Genomic DNA, 6,000 nt, shown 5'->3' with positions numbered 1-6,000 from the left:
TAAGTTTCAACTCTTGTACATATTTAGTACGTAGATAAGTTGCAACTCTTGTACATATTTAGTACGTAGATAAGTTTTAACTCTTGTACATATTTAGTACGTACATAAGTTTCAACTCTTGTACATATTTAGTACGTAGATAAGTTTTAACTCTTGTACATATTTAGTACGTAGATAAGTTTTAACTCTTGTACATATTTAGTACGTAGATAAGTTTCAACTCTTGTACATATTTAGTACGTAGATAAGTTGCAACTCTTGTACATATTTAGTACGTAGATAAGTTGCAACTCTTGTACATATTTAGTACGTAGATAAGTTTCAACTCTTGTACATATTTAGTACGTAGATAAGTTTCAACTCTTGTACATATTTAGTACGTAGATAAGTTGCAACTCTTGTACATATTTAGTACGTAGATAAGTTTTAACTCTTGTACATATTTAGTACGTAGATAAGTTTCAACTCTTGTACATATTTAATACGTAGATAAGTTTCAACTCTTGTACATATTTAGTACGTAGATAAGTTTTAACTCTTGTACATATTTAGTACGTACATAAGTTTCAACTCTTGTACATATTTAGTACGTAGATAAGTTTTAACTCTTGTACATATTTAGTACGTAGATAAGTTTTAACTCTTGTACATATTTAGTACGTAGATAAGTTTCAACTCTTGTACATATTTAGTACGTAGATAAGTTTTAACTCTTGTACATATTTAGTACGTAGATAAGTTTTAACTCTTGTACATATTTAGTATGTAGATAAGTTTTAACTCTTGTACATATTTAGTACGTAGATAAGTTGCAACTCTTGTACATATTTAGTACGTAGATAAGTTGCAACTCTTGTATATATTTAGTACGCAGATAAGTTTCAACTCTTGTACATATTTAGTACGTAGATAAGTTGCAACTCTTGTACATATTTAGTACGTAGATAAGTTGCAACTCTTGTACATATTTAGTACATAGATAAGTTTCAACTCTTGTACATATTTAGTACGTAGATAAGTTTCAACTCTTGTACATATTTAGTACGTAGATAAGTTGCAACTCTTGTACATATTTAGTACGTAGATAAGTTTTAACTCTTGTACATATTTAGTACGTAGATAAGTTTCAACTCTTGTACATATTTAATACGTAGATAAGTTTCAACTCTTGTACATATTTAGTACGTAGATAAGTTTTAACTCTTGTACATATTTAGTACGTACATAAGTTTCAACTCTTGTACATATTTAGTACGTAGATAAGTTTTAACTCTTGTACATATTTAGTACGTAGATAAGTTTTAACTCTTGTACATATTTAGTACGTAGATAAGTTTCAACTCTTGTACATATTTAGTACGTAGATAAGTTTCAACTCTTGTACATATTTAGTACGTAGATAAGTTTCAACTCTTGTACATATTTAGTACGTAGATAAGTTTTAACTCTTGTACATATTTAGTGTGTAGATAAGTTTTAACTCTTGTACATATTTAGTACGTAGATAAGTTGCAACTCTTGTACATATTTAGTACGTAGATAAGTTTTAACTCTTGTACATATTTAGTACGTACATAAGTTTCAACTCTTGTACATATTTAGTACGTAGATAAGTTTTAACTCTTGTACATATTTAGTACGTAGATAAGTTTCAACTCTTGTACATATTTAGTACGTAGATAAGTTGCAACTCTTGTACATATTTAGTACGTAGATAAGTTGCAACTCTTGTACATATTTAGTACGTAGATAAGTTTCAACTCTTGTACATATTTAGTACGTAGATAAGTTTCAACTCTTGTACATATTTAGTACGTAGATAAGTTTCAACTCTTGTACATATTTAGTACGTAGATAAGTTGCAACTCTTGTACATATTTAGTACGTAGATAAGTTTTAACTCTTGTACATATTTAGTGTGTAGATAAGTTTTAACTCTTGTACATATTTAGTACGTAGATAAGTTGCAACTCTTGTACATATTTAGTACGTAGATAAGTTTTAACTCTTGTACATATTTAGTACGTACATAAGTTTCAACTCTTGTACATATTTAGTACGTAGATAAGTTTTAACTCTTGTACATATTTAGTACGTAGATAAGTTTTAACTCTTGTACATATTTAGTACGTAGATAAGTTTCAACTCTTGTACATATTTAGTACGTAGATAAGTTGCAACTCTTGTACATATTTAGTACGTAGATAAGTTGCAACTCTTGTACATATTTAGTACGTAGATAAGTTTCAACTCTTGTACATATTTAGTACGTAGATAAGTTTCAACTCTTGTACATATTTAGTACGTAGATAAGTTGCAACTCTTGTACATATTTAGTACGTAGATAAGTTTTAACTCTTGTACATATTTAGTACGTAGATAAGTTTCAACTCTTGTACATATTTAATACGTAGATAAGTTTCAACTCTTGTACATATTTAGTACGTAGATGAGTTTTAACTCTTGTACATATTTAGTACGTACATGAGTTTCAACTCTTGTACATATTTAGTACGTAGATAAGTTTTAACTCTTGTACATATTTAGTACGTAGATAAGTTTTAACTCTTGTACATATTTAGTACGTAGATAAGTTTCAACTCTTGTACATATTTAGTACGTAGATAAGTTTTAACTCTTGTACATATTTAGTGTGTAGATAAGTTTTAACTCTTGTACATATTTAGTACGTAGATAAGTTGCAACTCTTGTACATATTTAGTACGTAGATAAGTTGCAACTCTTGTATATATTTAGTACGCAGATAAGTTTCAACTCTTGTACATATTTAGTACGTAGATAAGTTGCAACTCTTGTACATATTTAGTACGTAGATAAGTTGCAACTCTTGTACATATTTAGTACGTAGATAAGTTTCAACTCTTGTACATATTTAGTACGTAGATAAGTTTCAACTCTTGTACATATTTAGTACGTAGATAAGTTGCAACTCTTGTACATATTTAGTACGTAGATAAGTTTTAACTCTTGTACATATTTAGTACGTAGATAAGTTTCAACTCTTGTACATATTTAATACGTAGATAAGTTTCAACTCTTGTACATATTTAGTACGTAGATAAGTTTTAACTCTTGTACATATTTAGTACGTACATAAGTTTCAACTCTTGTACATATTTAGTACGTAGATAAGTTTTAACTCTTGTACATATTTAGTACGTAGATAAGTTTTAACTCTTGTACATATTTAGTACGTAGATAAGTTTCAACTCTTGTACATATTTAGTACGTAGATAAGTTTCAACTCTTGTACATATTTAGTACGTAGATAAGTTTTAACTCTTGTACATATTTAGTATGTAGATAAGTTGCAACTCTTGTACATATTTAGTACGTAGATAAGTTGCAACTCTTGTACATATTTAGTACGTAGATAAGTTGCAACTCTTGTACATATTTAGTACGTAGATAAGTTGCAACTCTTGTACATATTTAGTACGTAGATAAGTTGCAACTCTTGTACATATTTAGTACGTAGATAAGTTTTAACTCTTGTACATATTTAGTACGTAGATAAGTTTTAACTCTTGTACATATTTAATACGTAGATAAGTTTTAACTCTTGTACATATTTAGTACGTAGATAAGTTTTAACTCTTGTACATATTTAGTACGTAGATAAGTTTTAACTCTTGTACATATTTAGTACGTAGATAAGTTTCAACTCTTGTATATATTTAGTACGTAGATAAGTTGCAACTCTTGTACATATTTAGTACGTAGATAAGTTGCAACTCTTGTACATATTTAGTACGTAGATAAGTTGCAACTCTTGTACATATTTAGTACGTAGATAAGTTGCAACTCTTGTACATATTTAGTACGTAGATAAGTTTTAACTCTTGTACATATTTAGTATGTAGATAAGTTTTAACTCTTGTACATATTTAGTACGTAGATAAGTTTTAACTCTTGTACATATTTAGTACGTAGATAAGTTGCAACTCTTGTACATATTTAGTACGTAGATAAGTTGCAACTCTTGTACATATTTAGTACGTAGATAAGTTTTAACTCTTGTACATATTTAGTACGTAGATAAGTTTTAACTCTTGTACATATTTAGTACGTAGATAAGTTTTAACTCTTGTACATATTTAGTACGTAGATAAGTTGCAACTCTTGTACATATTTAGTACGTAGATAAGTTTTAACTCTTGTACATATTTAGGACGTAGATAAGTTTTAACTCTTGTACATATTTAGTACGTAGATAAGTTTTAACTCTTGTACATATTTAGTACGTAGATAAGTTTTAACTCTTGTACATATTTAGTACGTAGATAAGTTTCAACTCTTGTACATATTTAGTACGTAGATAAGTTTCAACTCTTGTACATATTTAGTACGTAGATAAGTTTCAACTCTTGTACATATTTAGTACGTAGATAAGTTTTAACTCTTGTACATATTTAGTGTGTAGATAAGTTTTAACTCTTGTACATATTTAGTACGTAGATAAGTTGCAACTCTTGTACATATTTAGTACGTAGATAAGTTTTAACTCTTGTACATATTTAGTACGTACATAAGTTTCAACTCTTGTACATATTTAGTACGTAGATAAGTTTTAACTCTTGTACATATTTAGTACGTAGATAAGTTTTAACTCTTGTACATATTTAGTACGTAGATAAGTTTCAACTCTTGTACATATTTAGTACGTAGATAAGTTGCAACTCTTGTACATATTTAGTACGTAGATAAGTTGCAACTCTTGTACATATTTAGTACGTAGATAAGTTTCAACTCTTGTACATATTTAGTACGTAGATAAGTTTCAACTCTTGTACATATTTAGTACGTAGATAAGTTGCAACTCTTGTACATATTTAGTACGTAGATAAGTTTTAACTCTTGTACATATTTAGTACGTAGATAAGTTTCAACTCTTGTACATATTTAGTACGTAGATAAGTTTCAACTCTTGTACATATTTAGTACGTAGATAAGTTTCAACTCTTGTACATATTTAGTACGTAGATAAGTTTTAACTCTTGTACATATTTAGTGTGTAGATAAGTTTTAACTCTTGTACATATTTAGTACGTAGATAAGTTGCAACTCTTGTACATATTTAGTACGTAGATAAGTTTTAACTCTTGTACATATTTAGTACGTACATAAGTTTCAACTCTTGTACATATTTAGTACGTAGATAAGTTTTAACTCTTGTACATATTTAGTACGTAGATAAGTTTTAACTCTTGTACATATTTAGTACGTAGATAAGTTTCAACTCTTGTACATATTTAGTACGTAGATAAGTTGCAACTCTTGTACATATTTAGTACGTAGATAAGTTGCAACTCTTGTACATATTTAGTACGTAGATAAGTTTCAACTCTTGTACATATTTAGTACGTAGATAAGTTTCAACTCTTGTACATATTTAGTACGTAGATAAGTTGCAACTCTTGTACATATTTAGTACGTAGATAAGTTTTAACTCTTGTACATATTTAGTACGTAGATAAGTTTCAACTCTTGTACATATTTAATACGTAGATAAGTTTCAACTCTTGTACATATTTAGTACGTAGATAAGTTTTAACTCTTGTACATATTTAGTACGTACATAAGTTTCAACTCTTGTACATATTTAGTACGTAGATAAGTTGCAACTCTTGTACATATTTAGTACGTAGATAAGTTTTAACTCTTGTACATATTTAGTACGTAGATAAGTTTCAACTCTTGTACATATTTAGTACGTAGATAAGTTTTAACTCTTGTACATATTTAGTACGTAGATAAGTTTTAACTCTTGTACATATTTAGTATGTAGATAAGTTCTAACTCTTGTACATATTTAGTACGTAGATAAGTTGCAACTCTTGTACATATTTAGTACGTAGATAAGTTGCAACTCTTGTATATATTTAGTACGCAGATAAGTTTCAACTCTTGTACATATTTAGTACGTAGATAAGTTGCAACTCTTGTACATATTTAGTACGTAGATAAGTTGCAACTCTT

The sequence above is a fragment of the Thunnus thynnus genome, chromosome 6 (genome assembly GCF_963924715.1).
Source record: "Thunnus thynnus chromosome 6, fThuThy2.1, whole genome shotgun sequence".
In the NCBI taxonomy this organism is placed as follows: Eukaryota; Metazoa; Chordata; class Actinopteri; order Scombriformes; family Scombridae; genus Thunnus; species Thunnus thynnus.
The sequence above is the reverse complement of the archived record's forward strand: the minus strand, read 5'-3'. Positions refer to the sequence as shown.